The 21,377-nt window shown below is 41.4% G+C and overlaps 1 long non-coding RNA gene across 4 annotated transcripts in view; it reads right to left on the reverse strand.

The window, feature by feature from the left end:
* Positions 1–23: 23 nt before the first annotated feature.
* The window catches only part of LOC126513265 (uncharacterized), a 351,195-nt gene continuing 329,841 nt past the window's right edge, over positions 24–21,377 (reverse strand). For all 4 annotated transcript variants that reach the window (XR_007595276.1, XR_007595277.1, XR_007595275.1 and 1 more), the window contains exon 2: positions 24–233. This is a non-coding gene — a long non-coding RNA (uncharacterized lncRNA). The remainder of the gene's footprint in view (positions 234–21,377) is intronic.

A 21,377-nucleotide genomic window follows, 5' to 3' on the forward strand; every position in this document is an offset into this window, starting at 1 on the left:
GAAATAATTACACGGAAACTGTATTCTTTCAAACACTGCCTGGCCCGGCTAGGTCCAGTTTCTTATTGGCTAGCTCTTACATATTGTTCTAACCCATTTCTAATATTCTGTGTAGCCCATGAGCTGGCTTACCAGAGAGGATCTTAACCTGCGTCTGTCTGGAGTGGGAGCATCATGGCGACTCCTCACTCAGCTTCTTTTTCCCAGCATTCTCTTCTGTATACTCCGCCTACCTAATTTTCTATCCAATAAAATGGGCCAAGGCAGTTTCTTTATTAATAAGAAATCACTCCCACATCACAAGATGATCAACATAGAGATTGTTACAAGGATTGAGGGAGTTGACTTGGATTGACAGCCATGCCCAGGCTATACTGTAGGAAGTGCTAAGCAATCCTTGCTCTCCCTGCCATTGATTTCTCACTGTACAGATATTGCTTGAGCTTCTAGCAAGAATAATTCTTATTGTCAAGCCTATCTAAATTTCATTTCTCCTCTTCTTACCGGCACTCTGAGAACTCTGTACTGTATATTTTCATCATATCTTCTCCTGCCCCCATACCAAATGGCTTTACATTGGTGCATACAGGGCTAAGAATATGTGGTCCTTTCTGGATTTATTTGTGAGTAAATGAGAAATATTCCATGGGTTGCAATATTATTAGCACTGTTAATCAGACCTCCAAGTTCATCCACAGAGGCCACGGTTTAATCTGCTGCTGTGTCATGGTAACCCTTCGGGTCAGGCTGAGCATGCTTTGTAAGGATTTCAGACCATGTTGTCACCCATGTAGACTCACTGATTAACTCAGCACAAAGCAGTCAATGTGGATGATATCAAAGACTGTGTATCAGGGAATAAAAGTAAAGGCTTCTACTTGAATCAGGTCTCAACTTTGCTGTCAGTTGTAATCATTCGTTTGAAGTGAGCTCCCCTGTACTGACTTGAGTCATAGGACTCAGACAGAGGGATATGGTGTCTACATTTCTATAGCTATGTTCACAGTTTTCTTTTGATTTACAACAGGGTTCTACTTTCTGGTTAGGGTTTTACAACATGACCCGTATAACCATGATCATATTTTAACTGATTAATTGTTGGGACTGCTCTTCGTGGTGTACATTAGCTGTGGCAGGAGCAGTGAGAAGACGTAGCTTGTGATAGTTAATATTGATGCCAACGTGACAGGACCGAGAAGCACCTGAGTGGCAGGTGTCTGGCAGGCCAGATTGAGGGATGATCTAGACTAGATTAACCGAGGTGGGAAGAGGAGCCCAGACTGAGAGTGGTACCATTGCCTGGATGGATCAAAAGGAAAGCTGGAGCTGAACTCTGGCATCTGTTGCTCTCTTTCCTAATTGTGAATGCAACATTACAGCTGCCTCACACTGTGACCATCTTGCATCTGTGGCCACTTCAGAGCACCTCTTGAATTATAGGCCAAAAGAAGCCCTTCCCTCTGTAAGTTGCTTTAGTCTGATGCAAGCAAATAGGAGAGCCACAACCCAGTGCCCCAGGTCTGTCACCTCCTTAGGTAATCTGGGTCTTTCACTAGCCCACTAGGAATGGACTTCTGGACCAACTGGAGTGAGACAAAATGAGAGAGTTTCTTAAATAGAGATGGAAGACAACACACACCTTTGGCTGACGTGTGAGCGTTCTGAAAGAGATGTTAGCGTGCATCCAAGACATGGAAGAGAAAGCACAACTTAAAAAACCTATTTTGTGGCTACAAAAGTTGACAGCATGAGTGACTCAGTGGGTAAGGGCGCCTGCTGCCGAGCTGACACCTGAGTTTCTTTCCCAGGAGCCACATGGCAGAAGGAAAGAATCAAATTCTGCAAATATCCGTCGGACTTCCACACATGTGTGTGACATGTACATGTCTACAAACACACACACACACAAGATAGACAGATAGATAGAAGATAGATAGATAGATAGATAGATAGATAGATAGATGATAGATGTTAGATAGATAGATAGATAGATAGATAGATAGATGATAGATGTTAGATAGATAGATAGATAGATAGATAGATAGATAGATAGATAGATGATAGATGTTAGATAGATAGATAGATAGATAGATAGATAGATAGATAGATAGATAGATAGATGATAGATGTTAGATAGATAGATAGATAGATGTTAGATAGATAGATAGATAGATAGATAGATAGATAGATAGATAGATAGATGATAGATAGATAGATGATAGATAGACAAACAGACAGATAGATGATAGATAGATAGATAATAGATAGATAGAGAGACAGATGATAGATAGACAGACAGATAGATGATAGGTAGATAGATAGATAGATAGATAGATAGATAGATAGATAGATAGACAGACAGAGAGACTAAAATATGAAGATGGTCTACTTATTCCTCTTAAGACATTTCCTTCTTGTGAAAGGAATTGTAAGGTGGTTTATAAGACACGCTACTCAGGGTCTGGGTGAGAGAGCAGAGCTCATACCATTAGATACCAAGTTCACAGTACTCTGGCCCTAAACAAGCATGGTCCATTTGTTGTTTTAAGTACATTTATTTCAGGTGTGTCTTTAAAAAGGGAATACTGTCTATAGTCAATTTTTATAGTTGTATGGAGGTTTTTGACTCTAAACTTACATAATATCGTGGGGTAAGTGTTTCTTTCTTATGCACTTTTAATTTTCCATGCCTTTCTAGCTGCCTTAGAACCAAATTCTTCAAACAATTGTCCGTGCTTTGAGAGTATTACTCTGATATAGTTTTCTTTATTGCTTATATTTTTTCTTAAATCTAACAAGACAGTAGGTACTTACTAATTCAAATAAAAATAGTGAACAGCCTGACCAAGTAATCCTCCTGGCTCTGCCTCCCTACACCCCACAAGGGTAGAGTAATAGGTTTGTGGCTATGACCGTAGCTGGCTTTTTACACCGGTTCTGGGATTTTCACCCAGGGCCTCACGTTCACACAGCAAGTGCTCTTACCTTCCGAGCCACAGCCTCCGTCCTCCCCATTGGTTTTAAATGTGATTTACAAACCCTTTTGCTTATGTTGTTTTTATTTAAAATCTCAAGAGGAATGTTCTTTCTCCCTGTCTTCTAATAAAGATGTTTCATAGTTTTTGTGATGCCTTGAAAGCTTGTAACGCTTCTTTAGTCAAATCATAATTCACTGAAGCCGTGAGCACTGCCTGGTCTCACAGTTAGAAAAGTTCGGCTTTCAAAGCTGCACCCGCACTGTTGGGTGATGCGGGCCCTGGGCAAAAGCAGACAAGCCCCTACCGCGTCTCTTCTCACTTCATTCTGTTTCTTAGCTCACTTTCTGCTCAGCAGATTCTGTGAATCAAGCTGTCCGAAAAGATGCTCGCCGCTCCAACAAAGGCCAGGTTGTTAGTCTTTGCGGTGTGAAGGCTGCTTTGATGACGGCTATAAAATGAACTCGTGGACACCCGGAACACTATTGGCATCCTTGGAGCGGTCTCAGCAGAGATCAAAGCAGCCTATTGCGTGGAGGCAGCTCCCTGGGGACAGTGCTGAAGATTCCTGGCAGGCTGTCTGGGGCAACCTCACAATTCCACTACCTGTGTCTGCCTGCTGGAGTGCACCCCAACCCGTCCAGAGCCTCAGACTAAAGAGGCTTTCAAAAGTGCCCAGTGCCATTCTCTGGACCTGCATTCTGGGGTTCTTAGAAACTTTCGATCAACTCTATTAATTTTTAAATGAACACTGTCCCTTGGTCTCCTTCCAGTTGACTCTGTTCCTGTGGGCGTTGTTTATCATATTTGAGATTATTGAAAATGTTATGCAAGTGTGCACCAGGGTGCCCTGCCAGGAACAGTGAGCTCTGTGGGTATTAAAACCAGTGTTGGCCAAACTCCACCTAATGCTCACCAGAAGGGTCAAGAACACACATTCATTGCCCTAAAATCACTTTTATTCCCTTTGCCAGTCAGATCCCGTGTTCTTACCCAACCTGGCACACACCCAATGTCTGGCAGCAGAAAGAGCCAATTTTATTGACGTGTATACCCAGCAGGATAAAGACTGAAATCCACACACACTTTATGAAGATGCTTCTGCAAGATGCTTGAGAATATCCATTATGAAATAAAAATCCTAGTCCTCTTAGTGTGAGTGATTCCCACCGGGCAGATGCAGGTGCCGCCCATTACATTGGGAACCTATATATTCGTCTCTTACTGGAAAACTGGCTTTTCTTTCTTTCTTTCTTTCTTTTTTTTTTTTTTTTTTTGCTAAGCAGAGGAAAATATCTTGACCTACATGAGAAATTTGACTTCCTCCACTCAAGTCCAGATTCCTTCCTGCAGGCTTGAAAGCAGACACATGATTCAGGCTACCAAATTTGAGCAAGTAATTCTTCAGTCATAACAAGCATGATGTTAGAATTTCATTTTTCTCGGTCTAGGGACAGGTGATGCAGAAACGAAGGAGCTCTCCTCAAGTGGAGACTGTGGGTGGCCGTCTCTGGAGTGACAGCTTGCAGTAAAATGGGTCTGTGAGGCAATTCGGCCTCGCCTTCAGGTGGACGTCGTGACATTCTTGTAGAAAAACGAAAGCGGCATGCTGCATCCACTGTGGCGCGGTTAACACCGACAAGCAAAGGGTTTCAAAGTGCAGCGGGACAGTCTGAGGCCGGCTAACTGTAGGTGCACAGGCAGCAGCAGAGACTCACTGGCTTCCTAAAAGTGAATGTAGGAAAATATAGAGCTGGCCTCTTTGGAGTTCTTCGCATCTCTTAGAGCTGAATGCATAGGTGGAAACAGAGAAACAAGCTACATTCTGCAACCAATGAGCAAAATTCCTCCTTAATGCAGAAGAGATCTAAGGCACATAAAAAAAAAATAGCTGTGATTCGGACAGTTCTTCGGCTGGTTGGATGACAAATAGCAACACACGTATCTAATAACCCCGTGAGAATCAGAATAATACCGCTGCCCTCGTTCAAAGGTGAAGACCAGGCAGAGCAGCTCAGAAGTAGAATGGCTGCCCTGCCGGTGTCAGGACCTGAGTTCCAGCCCCAGTGCTGTGACAAATGAAGGACCACATGGAAAAATGAACAAATGTGTGGAGACTGGGTTGCTGAGGAGGAGAAGGAACTTAGGAGCCTTCAAGAACCTGGCTATGTAAATAGATCTGATCCCGGATCTCAGGCCTGAAACCAGTTCAAAATTTCTCCTATAACTTGTGTCCTGCGTGTCTGCAGGTTTCAGTCACCAGCCCACGACCTGTAAGCTCCAGTTGACCCCATTAATGCTAGAAACAAATCAGAGCAATTCCATCTCCCCTCACAAGAATGTTATATGTTTTAATATTAAATAACTAATATGTATGTATAGTAAAAATATTTTTAAAAAAATAAGAATATAATCATCACTTATTGCAAAATAAGTGTTCTTGTTTTCTGAACTATCCTGTTACTTTTCTGAGGTAAGCCTTGGCATCTATATGAATTAATGTCTCCAACAGTAAAAGGGAGATAATTTGATGTAGAATGTGACCGTGTTTAAGGTTGATGTACAATGTTGAAAACATCAGTGAACGCCAGGTTCTTCAGTGGTGTGTGCCCTTTATGATCGTCCGCTTTTGCATTCTGTAGGCATAAGAATGTGTCCTGTTTTATCTCTAGGTTCTGTGAGTTTTCAGTTCACAAACCGTGCCGCAATGATTGCCCTCTGGAGAGGCTTTGCAAATCTCCTTATTGTTGCCCTGGAACTCGCTTCTAGAGTTCAAGCTGCCATTGCAGAGAAGACATACGTTTTTACAGTTCCCATTAGGAAATCCGTGGAGAAAGGGGCCTTGTTTCTCCACCCCTTCTGCAGCTAGAGCTTTTACAGTGAAACTAGACCCTAAGTTCTGTCTATAGCTGCAGTAGGGAGGCAGCCAGAGTATAGTAAAGAAGGAAGTTCCCTTGCTTCTAGCTTTTGATTTATAAGCCAAACAAGCACAACCCAGTTTTTCCTACACTTACCTCCCTCCAAAAGACGAGCTTCTGTAATGAAACAAGATCCCTAAGAGGGGACATTAAGGAAGATTGCCCTCAACCCGTTCTTCAAAGCCCTAAGGAAACACCACCAAGGGCAAGTCTAATCCATCAGCGGCCCATGACCATACACCTTCTCTAATAATCTCAACAAGTTAAATAGGGTTAATCCAGGTCAGAACCGGGGATGAGGTCCTCTGAAGAAACCCTGAGGAAGCCAAATGTTGTCCATGGTTGCGTAGATGGCAATCCTGCGCAAACAAGCGTGGGCTCCGTTTTCCCAACCAGCTGCCCGATAGTCAGAAAGGGCTGACTTCTTAGACAAGGCTGTACTGAGAGCCTAACTGGGAACAAGTTCTGTCTGGGGGGTGCTTAGAGTTCTTGGAAAGCCCGGGAAACCAACGGCCTGGTCTCACCTGATCGACTCAGGACGCGAAGTAACCACCGCAGTCCCTCATGCAGAAGGAAGGCAGCCCGCCTCACCCTCTTGCTGCAAATGGCGTAAGAAAGCAAGAAGGACTTCAGCTGTGGTGATCATATTGCACTTTTGGACTGTCAGCACAAGCCAAATGGAGGGCAGACGAAATGATCTAAACGCTTCGAGGAAGCAGAAAAATTGGGAACAAAGTACATTTTCAGCAAGGGCCTGAAATCTTGAGTATGTCTGCTCTGTGTCCAGCTCAATTCAAGTGTACCTAACCCTCAGTGCTTCTTCAAAGACCTCATAAAACTGTCAGAAACGGAAAGTAACCTTTGGTCAGCCATAGTGAGCCTGACAGGAGGGCCGACAAGAGACTCCAATGAAGGGTGAGGGCCCTTTCTCTGTATGGAGTATGTGTTGCCTTGTTTGGGGAGCAGTAGTACAGCATATGAATTAAATTTGCAATCCTAATGTTCTCCATAAGAACTGCAATACTCAGAGAAGTATGTATTGAATACAAAATAATAATAAAAGATACTCTTCAAAGTGAAGAATGTCATAAGTTACAATGGTATTTTTTTATAGTTTCTGAAATAAAGTAGAAAAGTTCCTGGGACTCCAAGTATAGCTAAAAATGTTATCTCAGTTTGTTTTTAACTGGTGGGCTCCAACAAAAAAAAAAAAATTAAAAACAAAATCCAACAGATGAATGGAAAATCTGTAGACATGGAAAGAGTTTTTGTTTTTTACCTTTAAAGAATGATTTATCATCATTTTATTTATACTAAACATTCTAATATGAATCAATAGTCAAAACAAAAAAAATTGAGCTGTAATTTTTCAGCTGTGTTTTTAATTTTTTTTAACTGATTTTATTGACCTATACATTTTCCCCTGATCCTCTTCTCTTCCCTTCTACCTTCTCCCAAGATCCTCATGCCCCCAGTTTATTCAGGAGATCTTACCCTTTTCTACTTCCCATGTAGATTAGATCCATGTATGTCTCACTTAAGGTCCTCATGGTTGTCTAGGTTCTCTGGGATTGTGATTTTTTTTATGCCGAAAACCACTTATGAGTGAGTACATATGATATTTGTCTTTTTGGGTGTGGGTTACCTCACTCAATATGATGTTTTCTAGATTAATCCATTTGCTCGCAAATTTCAAGATGTCTTTTTTTTTTCTGCTGTGTAGAACTCCATAGTGTAAATGTACCACATTTTCCTTATCCATTACTAGGTTTAGGGGCATTTAGATTGTTTCCAGTTTCTGACTATGACAAACAATGCTGCTATGAACATAGTTGAGCACATGTCCTTGTGGTATAATTGATTATCCTTTGGGTATATACCCAAAAGTGGTATTTCTGGGTCTTGAGGAAGGTTGTTTCCTAATTTTTTGAGAAATTGCTACACTGACATCCAAAGGGGCTGTACCAGCTTGCACTCCCACCAGCAATGCAGAAGTGTTCCCCTTTCCCCACAACTTCTCCAGCATAAGTTGTCATTAGTGTTTCTGATCTTGGCCATTCTTACAGGTGTAAGGTAGAATCTCAGAGTTGTTTTGATTTGCATTTCTCTGATGACTAAGGATGTTGAGCATTTCCTTAAGTGTCTTTCAGCCATTTTAGATTCCTCTGTTGAGAGTTCTCTGCTTAGGTCTATACTCCATTTTTTTTAAGGATTATGTGTTCTTTTGATGACCAATTTCTTGAGTTCCTTGTATATTTTGGAGATCAGACCTCTCTGTCTGATGTGGAGTTGGTGAAGATCTTTTCCCATTCTGTAGGCTGTCGTTTTGTCTTGTTGACCATATCCTTTGTTTTACAGAAGCCTTTCAGTTTTAGGAGGTCCCATTTATTAATTGTTTCTTTCAGTGTCTGTGCTACTGGGGTTCTATTTAGAAAGTGGTCTCCTGTGCCAATGTGTTCAAGTGTACCTCCCACTTTCTTTTCTATGAGGTTTGTGTAGCTGGCTTTATGTTGAGGTCTTTGATCCATTTGGACTTGAGTTTTGTGCATGGTGATAGATATGGGTCTATTTTCATTCTTCTATATGTTGCTATCCAGTTATGCCAGCACCATTTGTTAAATATTATTTCTTTTTTCGTTTTATATTTCTTGCTTCTTTGTCAAAAATCCACACATCTTTGTCCATAGATGTGTGGATTAATATCTGGGTCTTCGATTCGGTTCCATTGGTCCTCCTGTCTGTTCTTATGCCAATACCAGGCTGTTTTCAGTACTGTAGCTCTGTTTTGAAGTCAGGGATTGTGATGCCTCCAGAACTTCCTTTATTGTACAGGATTGTTTTAGCTATCCTGGGTTTTTGCTTTTCCATATGAAGTTGAGTATCATTTTTTCAAGGTCTGTGAAGAATTTGGCTGGACATTGCATTGTATCTGTAGATTGTTTTTGGTAAGACTGCCATTTTTAACATGTTAATTCTACCTACCCAAGAGCATAGAGGATCTTTCTACTTTCTGGTGTCTTCTTCAATTTCTTTCTTCAAAGACTTAAATTTTTTGTCATACAGGTCTTCCACTTGTTTGGTTAGAGTTACTCCTAGATATTTTATGCTATTGTGGCCATTGTTAAAGGTGATGTTTCTCTGATTTCTTTCTCCGCCCATTTATCATCTGTAAAGGAGGGCTACAGATTTTTTTTTCGAGTTAATCTGCTACATACTAAAAGTGTTTATGAGTTGTAGAAGTTCCTTGGTAGAATTTTTGGGGTCACTTATGTAAACTATCATATCATCAGCAAATAGTGAGAATTTAACTTCTTCTTTTCCAATTTGTATCCCCTTGATCTCCTTTTGTTTTCTTATTGCTCTAGTTAGGACCTCAAGAACTATATTGAATAGATATAGAGAGAATGAACAACCTTGACTTGTTCCTGATTTCAGTGGGATCGCTGTGGGTTTTTCCCCATTTAGTTTGATATTGGCTGTTGGCTTGCTGTATATTGTTGTTATTATGTTTAAGTGTGTTTCATGTATCCCTGCTCTCTCCAATACCTTTATCATGAAGGTATATTGTATTTTGTCAAAAGCTTTTTCAGCATCTAATGAGATGATCACATGGTTTTTATTTTTCAGTTTGTTTATATAGTAGATTATGTTGACAGATTTTTATATGTTGAACCATCCTTGCGTCTCTGGGATGAAGCCAACTTGATCATGGTGGATGATGTTTTTTGGATGTTTCTTCTGATGTGTTCTTGGATTTGATTTGCCATTATTTTATTGAGTATTGTTGCATCAATGTTCATGAGTGAGATTGGTCTGTAATTCTCTTTCTTAGTAATGTTTTTCTGTGGTTTTGATATCAGGGTAATTGTAGCCTCGCAAAAAGAGTTTGACAGTGTTTCTTCTGTTTCTATTGTGTGGAACAATTTGAGCAGTATTGGTATTAGTTCTTCTTTGAAAATCTTGTAGAATTCTGAGCTGAAACCTTCTGGTCCTGGGCTTTTTTGGTTGGGAGACTTTTAATGACTGTTTCTATTTCTTTGGCAGTTATAGGTCTATTTAATTTTCTCAATTGGTCTTGATTTAATTTTGGTAAGTGATATTTATACAGAAAGTTGTCCATTTCCTTAAATTTTCCAATTTTGTGGAATACAGGTTTTCAAAATATGACCTAATGATTCTCTGGATTTCTTCTTTGTCTGTTGTTATGTTCCCCTTTTCATTTTTGATTTTATTAATTTGAGTATTCGCTCCCTGCCTTTTGGTTAGTTTGGATAAAGGTTTGTCTAGTTTGTTGATTTTCTCAAAGAACCAACTCTTTGTCTCATTGATTCTTTGTATTGTTTTCTTTGTTTCTATTTTGTTGATTTCAGCTCTCAATTTGACTTTTTCCTGCCATGTAGTTCTCTTGGGTGAGTTTGTTTCTTTTGTTCTAAAGTTTTCTAATGGCAATGGGTTTTTGATCCTACTGCAAGTACTGGCTTTATGGGAGCCTAGGCAGTTTGGATGCTCACCTTACTAGACCTGGATGGAGGTGGGTGGTCCTTGGACTTCCCACAGGGCAGGGAACCCTGATTGCTCTTTGGGCTGACGAGGGAGTGGGACTTGGTGGGGGGGAGGGGGCAAATGGAAGGCGGTGGCAGGGAGGAGGCAGAAATCTTTAATTAAATAAATAAATAAATTCAAAGGACAAAAAAAAAGATAAGACACCCATGTTAATGTGATAATCTTTAGAAACAGAGAAAATAGTGGAGGTGTTAATAAAAGCTAATTAGCTAATATTCAAAAAGAAAAGTTTTCAAATGTTCTGTTAATTCACTAGTGTGGGATTTTCCCAGCTTCTTTATGTAGGCATTTAATGCTATGAACTTTCTTCTTAACATTGCTTTCATTGTATCCCATAAATTTGGGTAAGTTGTGTGGTCATTTTCATTAAATTTTTGGAAGTCTTTCTCCCTTTATTTCTTCCTTGACCCATTGATGATTCAGGTGAGCATTGTTTAGTTTTCATGTGTTTGTGGGCTTTCTGATGTTAGTGTTGATGTTGAATTCTAATTTAAAGCCATAGTCATCTAATAAGATACATAGGGTTATTCAATTTTTTTTGTATCTGTTGAGGTTTGTTTTGTTACCTAGTATGTGGTCAGTTTTTGAGAAGGTTCCATGAGGTGCTGAGAAGGTATATTCTTTTATGTTTGGATGGAATGCTCTATAGATGTCTGTTAAGTCCATTTGAGTCATAACATCTGTTAGTTCCCTTATTTCTCTGTTAAGTTTTTTGTCTGACATACCTGTACAGTGGTAGGAGCGGAGTGTTGAAGTCTCCCACTATTAGTTTCTGGGGTTTAATGTGTGACTTAAGCCTTAGAAGTGTTTCTTTTACTAATGAGGGTGCCCTTGTATTTGAGGCATAGACTTCAGTATTGAGATGTCCTCTTGATGGATTTTTCCTGTGACTAATATGAAATGTCCTTCTTTGTCTCTTTTGATTGATTTTAGGTTGATGTCTATTTTGTTAGATATTAGGATAGCTACACCAGCTTGTTTCTTAGGTCCATTTGATTGGAAAAAGATTTACTCTGAGGTGATGAATGTCTTTGAGGTTAAGGTATGTTTCTTGTATGCAGCAGAAGGATGGATTCTGTTTTTGTATCTAATCTGTTAGCCCATGTCTTTTTATAGATGAATGGAGTCCATTTATATTAAGGGATATTAATGACCAGTGATTGCTCTTCTGTCAATTTAGTTTTCATTGTTGGTGATGTTAATTTGTGTGTTTTTTTCCCCTTCTTTGGGATTTGCTGCTGTGAAATCATCAATTGTCTGTGTTTTTGTTGTTGTAGCCAACTTCCCTGGGTTGGAGTTTTCCTTCTAGTGTTTTGTGTAGGGCAGGGTTTGTGGCTAGATATTGGTTAAATCTTGTTTTGTCATGGAATATCTTGTTTTGTCCTTTTATGGTGATTGAAAGTTTAGCTGGGTATAGTAGTCTGGGCTGGCATCCATGGTCTCTTAATGTCTGTATAATGCTTGACCAGAACCTTCTGACTTGCATTGTCTCCATTGAAAAGTCAGGTGCAATTCTGATAGGTCTACCATTATATATTACTTGGCCTTTTTCCTTTGCAACTCTTAATATTTTTTTCTTTATTCTGAATATTTAGTGTTGTGATTATTATGTGGCAATGGGGACTTTTCTTTTTTCATCCAGTGTATTTGATGTTTTGTAAGCTTCTTGTATCTTCATAGTCATATCTTTCTTTAGATTGGGAAAGTTTTCTTCTATGATTTTGTTAAATATATTTTGTGTGTGCTTTTGAGTTAAACTTCTTTTCCTATATCTAGTATTCTTAGGTTTGGTTTTTTTCATGGTGTCCCATATTTCCTGGATATTTCATGTTAAACTTTTGTTAGATTTAATGTTTTCTTTTACTGATGAATCTATTTCCTCTATTGTATCTTCAGTGCCTGAGATTTCTCGTCTCTCTCTTATATTCTGCTGTTTATACTTGCATTTGTGGTTTCTGATCATTTTCTCATGATTTCTGTTTCTATAATTCACTTGGTTTGTGTTTTCTTTGTCTTTATTTCAGTTTTCAAGTTTTGAATAGTTTCTTTCATATGTTTTATTTCTTTTTCATGGTTTTCTTTAAGGGATTTACTGATGCCTTCCAATTTTTTGTTTGTCTTTTTCTCCATTTCTTTGAGGGAATTTTTCATTTCCTCTTTAAGGGCCTCAAACAGTCTCCTGAAGTTATTTAGGTCTTTTTCATCTGCTTCATCTATATTTGGTTGTTCAAGTCTTACTGTTGTAGGGTCACTAGTTTTTCCTGGTGTTATGTTGTTCTTTGTGGTGTTGTATGTGTTCTTACCTTGTCTACCCATCTTTTCCTCTGACTGGTGTAGTTGGGGCTATCTGTGACTCTGGTGATCAGTCTTCCAGGTGCCTGTGGATCCAAGGCTAAGATGGTTGCTCCTTGTGATGTAGTCAGGGTCACGGTTCCAGTCGCCCCGGTGGTCAATCAGTATTTTTGGAGGTCGCTTGGGGCCTCCAAAAATACTGCGATACTGGGGGTTGTTAGGTCCTGCTTCCACAGAAATTATTTGCTTGGGGCTTTTTCTGCTGAGGTTTCTGCCTTGGGCCTGCTCTGGCAGAGGTCTCTGATTCTGGCCAACTCCCTCAGCGGTTGCTCCCTTGTGTCTGCTCCTGTGGCATTCTCTGTCTCAGGCCTGCTCCCTCCAGCCTAGGTGGCTGGCTCAGTCCTGTTTCAGTAAATGTCCCTGGTCTGGATCTGCTCCTGCGGAGGTCCCTGGCTTTGACTTGGTCACACAAAGGTCTCTGGCTCTGGAGTACTTTTTTGGATGTTCCAGACTTGGGAGCGCCTGGACCCGCAGAGGTCCTGGCTTAGGCCTACACCCTTGGTGGTCCCAGACTCACACTCAGACCCACAGAGGTCTCTGGTTCCTGACTATTCCCTCGGAGGTCCCAGACTTGCAACCAGACCCACAAAGGTCGTGGCTCAGGCCTATTCTTTCGGAAGTCCTAGACTCAAGTGCCTCAACTGTGTTTTTAAACTGTGTTTATGTGTACATATTCTTAAATATAGAAAAACATTTTCTTTTCTTATTTTTTGTAAATTTATTCTTTATGTGCACTGGTGTTTTGCCATGGGTGTTGCGTCCCCTGGAACTGAAATACCAGTTGTGAACTGCCATGTGGGTGCTGGGAATTGAACCCTGATCCCCTGAAAGAACAACCAGTGTTCTTAACCCCTGAGCCATCTCTCCAGCCTCTGCATTTTCTATCACTTAATTTAGATCATAGCTCAGAAAACATACTCAACAAATGCTCATGAATAGGTTATGAAATGGGTGAATGGCAGGTTTGAAGAAACTAAGGAAAGTAACGTGGATTAGAACTCAAATGTTCGCCACAAGCTCTCTTTCCAGTAGACAAAAGCAAAATGACTCGAACAATGGAAACACATGCCATTAGTGTAGCCATTGTTCAGTCACTACCGATTTAATCTGACCTGTCACTCACTCTGGGAGCCACTGGGATCACAACTGTCGGGGCAGTTGCCACTGTCCTTTTCCTTCCTGCCCTAAGCAAGCTCTGTAGCTTTGAAAAGTCTTCTCTGGGTCTCTAGTGACCGAGAGTCTTCAGTTTCTAATTCAATATTCTTGCTGTCATACATAGTAAATGAGCCCCAGAAAACAAACAAACCTGATGGTAGAAGAAGTTGAAAGAATACGTTAGCTACGGTTAATCTTGATTGTTAGTGTGATTGTGTCTGTGGGGGCCTTTGCAGAGAGGATTACCTAAGGAGGGAGAACTGGGTCCGGATGTGGCTGGCAGTGTCCCACTGCCTGAGGGCTCAGAAGGAAGAGAAGGAGAGAGCGGGAGATAGCTGGCTCAGGGCCTTTCCTCTCGCTGCCTGTTGGCCACCATGATATAAGAGGTTCTGTCTTTCTCTTTCTTCCCAGCAACAATGGACTGAAAGCTCTGAAATCATGAACCCAGATAAACACTCCTTCTTTCAGTTGTTAATTTGACAAGCCACATGTAATCTTGCGAGAGATTAATATGAAAAATCAGTGCCAGGAATGGAAGCATTGCCTTACCTGTCAATATGGTTCCAAATTTTGGAACTGGCTTGTGGGAAGAATTTGGAAAAGCATGTACGTGTGGTCTAAAGCAACCCAAGAACATTATAAATGGAACACAGTAGGTGATTCTGGAGAGCATTATAAATGGAACGCAGTAGGTGATTCTGGGAGGCGTTCAGAAGACCAGAAGGCTGACAGCAATGTGAAAAGGAAGGGCCATGTCCATGAAATTTCAAATGAGAATAAGGACTTTACTTGGATCTGGACAAGATGCTGTTAGCCTTAGATTTGGGTCAAGAACTCATCTACATTTTGTCTATTAGCATTTTGCAAGAGGCTGTGTTTAAAGGTCAGGGTCTAATTAATCCTGTAAAGAAAAGAAAAGGCAAGCCTGAAGATTAGACTGATGGTGGTTTGGCTAGCTCCTTTTTGCCAGTTTACAGTAAGAATCTGAGACAAAAGGCAGAAGAGAATGGTCTTAAAAACATACAGTATGGGCAGAAAAGAAGCACATGTAAAGTCAGAATCATGTCAGGTACGATTGTAAAAGAGACTAGGTTACTTGGAAGAACCCACACACTGGGGCAGTGGGAAAGACGCCTTGAGGACATCTCAGGGATCTGTTGGGCAAGCCATTGCAGGCTCAATGGGGTAAATATTTTAAATAATTTTAAAACATTTCCTTTCACAACAGGGTGTCTGCCTTTAGCCACCAAGAGAAATGTTTTTCCATATTCAGCCATTCAGGGAATCACTGTCTCCTATTGCTATGGTCCAGTGGAGTCTGGCTAGATGGTGGAAGATACTGGCATTGCCCACGTGATGTTGCTTTTTCAGATGTACAAAAAGTAAGGGTGACAAGGTTATGGAGACTTCATGCAGGCATCAAAAGAAGGCCCCTGAGGCCACGGAACAAGCAGCAGGTCACATTCCGGAAGGCAGCGCTGGAGAAGCTAATTTATAAGCCTATGGTTGAGACGCTCAAGCTGTGAAGGAGATGCCAGGAGGTGAAAGATGCTGGGAATATAGATTAAGAGAGTCACAGGAGTGAGCAGAGTCAGCCCAAGGAAAAGACTATGTAGGATGCAAAAGCCAAGGACACAGGGTCAGGGGTGCCCTAGCCAGAGGGAGTTCACATTACTCTACCACATAACACTGTATGGTGTTTAATGTTTGGTCTTTTTTTGATCCCATCCCTCATTTCGTTGTCCCTATTCTTCCTATTTGGGGTGAGAATGCATATTTAACACAACTATATTTTGGAAACATGTAATTTGTTTTTATTTTTTAGATGTTCATAGCTAAGAATTAGCTCTTAGTCTCAGAGACCTTGAACTTTCAAACAATTCCAGAACTATAGGAGCTCTTCTAGATGAATGAACTTTACATTTGAGATGAATATAAACGACTGGGGGGTAGAGGTGACTGTGGTGTCATTAGTTTGAGGTGAGCATAGACCAGTGCAGGGTAGAGGTGACTGTGGTATCACTAGTTTGAGGTGACCATAGACCAGTGCAGGGTGGGGGAATGCAATGGTATTAGAGGGATACGCTTGGGTGTCGAGTTGACAGGGAGTGGATGGCTGTTCTTGACAGCTTGACAGGATTGAGAAATTCTTAGGAAACTGATAAAATACAGTTTTTGGTATGTTTGTGACTGACAGAGTTTCCAGAGATAACTCATTCAGAGGGAAAGACTCACCCTGAGTATGGGATATGGGTAGTGCCATCCCATAGACTGGGAGCTCTGGTGGAATAAAGGAGGAAATGATCTTGGGGTTTAGTCTGGTGCTCCAATGTGGGTCTCTGTCTCTGTCTCCTTTCATCGCCTGATGAAGGTTAATATCCAGGAGGATGTCTATATGTTTTTCTTTGGGTTCACCTTCTTATTTAGCTTCTCTAGGATCACTGCTGAGAAGTCAAGAACAATGGCACCGACTTTTGATCCTACTGCACGTACTGGCTTTGTGGGAGCCTAGGCAGTTTGGATGCTCACCTTACTAGACCTGGAAGGAGGTGGGAGGTCCTTGGACTCCCCTTAGGGCAGGGAACCCTGTCTGCTCTTTGGGCTGATGAGAGAGGGGGAGTTGATTGGGGGATGGGGGGATATGGGAGGCGGTGGTGGGGAAGAGACAGAAATCTTTAATAAATAAATAAATAATAAAAAATAAATAAACAAAAAAAAGAAAAAAGGAAGAAATGAGAAAGTCTGATAGTATAGTCTCCGCCCCCTTTCCTTCTTGGTCACTGTAATGTTAGCCTCTCTCCACCTCCAGCCACCCCCCCCCCCCGCCTGCTGTAATGAAGTGACACCTCAAAACTGTGAGCCCAAATAAATCTTCCTTCCTTTTAAATGTTCTCTCATGAATTTGATGACGGCAACAAAATTACTAACATGCTATTGATGGGTAAAGGGCACCAAATGACTTCCAAGCTACACAGGAATGAAATGAACGCTACAGTATCTTGAGTACCTTCTTCTAAACAAGTGTCAAGTGTCGTGTACCTAGCATCATGAATTTTGACACCGTCTAAGACAAGCCAGTAAAAACATTTGCAACCAATGATGAAGATGCCCCATGGATAGGCGCACAGGAATGCTGATCATTTTTTCCAGAAGAGTTGAAGATGGCCTGCACCGGCTCTCTCTCGAGCCCTTAGGAGGGTTAGCAGGAAAAAGATTTACTTCCTTTGATTCCTTCTCACGAGCTGGGGGGGGGGGGAAACCAGTGGATTTTTAAAACACATTAGTAATAAGTAGACAACTTACACAGAAAGCTTAAGTCCGCAACATTTCTAGGATAGAATAGTAGATGGATGTATTTTATCACACTGGTGATTTATCCCATTTGGTGTTGCCATTTCTGCTCCTCAGAAGGACACAAAGGCATAGAAGTGAACACCTAGCAATGAGGGAAAGACTATTGTATCACACAAATTTCTGTCCCTGTTGCCGTAGTGTTCAAAGGATAAGATGTCTTCACGTAAGGAACCGGACACCAGTCAACAGGCCTGGTGCTCTCGGGCGGCTGCACAGCGTGTTGAGGTATGGATGTCCATGCAGGGGTGATTGCAGATACACCGCCTCCAGAAAGGGTCTCTACTGGCAGGCACTGTTTGGTGTCTTGGTGGTACAGATGCTGACGAAACAGGTGAAATTCTACTTGAATTTGAAATAAACATTTTTTTCTAATATTGAAAATATTGTTTATTTTTCCAAGGAAAATCCACTGGGGAATGAGGAAATGAGCCCTAAGTTCATTTTCCACAGCACTAGCAGATGGCAGGTGCTCTGTTTATTTTAGACTTTCGCTGTCTTAGGCCAGCTGCCTACCCTCTTCTAGCTCACGGGTAGCCGTGAATATTAATAAGCAGACACAGACGAGCCTCCAGGACTAGAGTTCAGCTCCCCAGGCCCAATGACAACACAGGCGAGTAATAGGAAGAGACTGGCCTGCCCGTGCCAGTCTTCTCATCCAGCCAGCTTCATCCCAGTGCATGGAGAAAGGAACCGAGCCATCAAGGAGACTCTAAATGGCTTTACTAGACCACTAATTACGGAATTCTTTGTACTTCCATCACACCCTCATTGCCTCATCCTCTCTGATGGTTTACAATTCGATTTATTTCTTTGTAATACACAATTTACTTCTGCTCATAAGCTTTCATTTTCCAAAACATATTGTGTCATCTTGTTATTCATTTTTCAACTCTATATCATTGCATTTGTGCTTAAAAGAACTCCAGTTATTTTTAAAAGAAATTTTCTAACTTCAATGGACATAAATCCTATTTGTTAAACATGTAACCAGAGCTTGTCATCTGTGTTTTTTCTTCTGTTCCCAGCTCAGAACCATTAGCAACTGGCTGAAGAAAAGCCATGTACAGGGTTGGTAATGGAAACTTTGAGGAAGGCACCGAGTCTCAAATGACAGCTCATTTGTCATCAGTGACACCATACAACAGGAAGAACCTTTTTTACATGAAAACCCCAGACTGTCGACACTCAGGACAGTTCCCTCCGAAGAATTACCCCAGGCCTGTTATAAGTTAAAAGGAGGAAGCGGGTTCCTGAAAAGAAACTGATATGACATTACCCTTTGGAAAGGCGTTATGGCTATGGGAGCCTTCATGTCCTACCAGGAGCTGCATTAGAGTACTCCTACACTTGTATGATTGGGTCCCAGGGGAGACATAGTCTTCACTTCCTTGACTATTATGAAATATCTAGCGCCATAAGCACAGACCACCATACTGATGACTTAGAGAAAGAGGTGGGTGAGGGATGGAGGGAAAGAAAGAGGGACAGAGAGAGATAGAGGTAGAGAGAGGGAGAGTTCCTTTCAAATCCAGAGAAAAGTGGTTTTTTGACATATGTTTTCAGGAGACCACAAGCTTAACCTGCAGCTGCAAGGGGCAGAGGTTGCAAGACCACAGCATAGTGTGCTTTCTTATTAACTCTGTCTCTGAGAATGGGAGCTGTGGGGAGTATTAGCTGCTTTCTGGGAGAGAGATAAGGAGATGTAAGAAAGCTCTATGGAGATCTTGCTCAGAGTGGCCTAAGTGTTTGATTTGATAGTAGATTGCTCCTGTCCAAACACTCTCCAAGCTCCTCATGCTCAGGTTCCTGGTCTTCTGTGTGCCTCCCCACTGATAATGAGCAGGTGGTACAACTGAATAGTACTAAGGTAGGGATGCTGACTTTTTCTCGTGTGTGTGTGTGTGTGTGTGTGTGTGTGTGTGTGTGTGTGTGTCTAGGCAGGGGTCTACAGAGGCACTTGTGTAGGAGAGGGTATTATATAGATATAGATAGATTTCTATGATATTTAAGTCCAACAATCTGCAAGTCCATGGAACGCCATTGACAGACTCAACACAGCTACCTGAAGTAACGGTTACAGATGGACTTTATGAGGAGGGAAAGCTCCACAGAGGGAAACACTTCACAGTTAGGATGCATCATCATCCAAGGCAGGATGACTTCTCCAGCAAGAGTGGCTGGTGGTAAAGGACAGGTAGGGTGGCGGGAGATGAGACAAGCCCAGGAACTCTGCTTCTTTGGCAATACACTAGTGATACCACAGGTATAGTGGTATTTCAGTCATATTTTAGTAAAATAAAACTTGCCTGAAGACCTGAGAGTAAAACAGTCCCACTGGTCAGCCTTACACCAGGCAGTGGTAATGCACACTTTTTTAATCCCCGTGGATTGCCATAGAAATCGGGCAGTGCGTGCCTTTAATCACTGTGGTGCTTACCTTTAATTCCAGTTCTAGAGAGGAATATAAGACAGGAGGAGACAGCTCTCACACACAGTATCATTCTGAGATTCCTGGAAGCAGGGTCACCATTTCAGACTAAGGTGAGGGAACAGCCAGTGGTTGGCTGCTTTGCTTTTTGGGACTTCATCTTAAACTTACATTTCAGTCTCTTGAGTATTGTTAATCGTGCTTCACCCGGGACTTCCTGGAAACATAGGAAGGTCGGAAAACAGTGCAGTGGGATGAATTCTTGAAGAAATCGATGTGGAGGCTACAGAAGCAGGAAGAATGCTGTGTTCTCTTTAGCGCCATTTTGCACGTCAGGTGAGGAACACTGGGATCCACAAAGTCAGTAGTGTTTGTGGGACTGAGCAGAGCACAGGCCTAACTGACAGGTGCCTTTGAGAGCGACAGGTACCATTAGCTCTTAACTCTCATGGAGGCCCTGCCCCAGCCTCAAGAAGGAGCTGTTGTCATGGTGAATATTAATTGGCTCAATTTCACAATATCCATTTCTCCCTTTCCCAAAGACACTGATTTCCATTTTAAAGTCCCTGTCATTGTAAGAAAAGATATTTTAAGGAATTTTGTTGAACTTATGTTGGAGGGTACAGTCTAGTAAAACCCTAATTCCTATATTCATGGACAGGCTATAATAATTGGCTAGTGTTTTCACACATGTATATTAGTCTGTCAAAACAATCGAATGTCTTCTAGAAATATTGAAGCATCAAGGCTGTTGTTCAACACACTAATGAGGAAGTGTGTTTCTACAGGTATGATGGCAGCCACTTTGGAACCAGGAGACAAATGTGTCTTAGGAAAAAAAAAAAAAAGATCTATATAGTTGAACAGCTTGATTAAGGTTTATGTAGAGCTTAATTTTCCTGTGGTATTTTAATTTATGTTATTTTTAGCAATTCTACTATCATAGTTCAAATATATCAAATAATGTTTTCTATTTCTCACTGAAAAGAAAATCTCACTAGCAATGATGTCTAGTAGTGACCAACATGCCCAATATTCTCAACAGAAGGCAAAAGGCTCTACTTCCCTGAACAGTCAAGAAAAATGTCTACATTGCCAGCAACCCAGGTAGGGTTGATAAAAGCCTTGGCTCTGTGAAGGCTTTGGAGAAAAGCCCATCAACACTATCTGTTTGCATTTCAGGCTACTCCCTTCCCAGCTTTAGGAGTGCAGGAGTGCAGAACTATCTGTTTACTGTGTTATCAGTACCACTGCGAGGAATATTTGAAAACAAGCTTGATGGTTCTCTTAACATTTAATTTCTTTCAGTAAAAATAACAGCACCAACATCTAACTGATTTTCTAAGGAAAAAAAAGCAAGAAAAGATCCAAATTAGGCAGCTGTTACATGTAATGGTCAATGCATTGCTTTGACCAAAATTTGTAACAGAAGCAGTTCGAGGGAGGAAAGATTATTTTGGATCATGAATTCTATCCATTATAGTGGGGATAGCAGGGTGGACAGTGGGGAAGAGGGTGGACAGTGAGGAGGAGGGTGACAGTGAGGAGGAGGGTGGACAGTGAGGAGGAGGGTGGACAGTGGGGAGGAGGGTGACAGTGAGGAGGAGGGTGACAGTGAGGAGGAGGGTGGAC

This window comes from Alexandromys fortis, unplaced genomic scaffold, assembly GCF_014885135.2.
Source record: "Alexandromys fortis isolate MF-2015 unplaced genomic scaffold, M_Fortis_MF-2015_v1.1 scaffold_127, whole genome shotgun sequence".
Taxonomy (NCBI): Eukaryota; Metazoa; Chordata; class Mammalia; order Rodentia; family Cricetidae; genus Alexandromys; species Alexandromys fortis.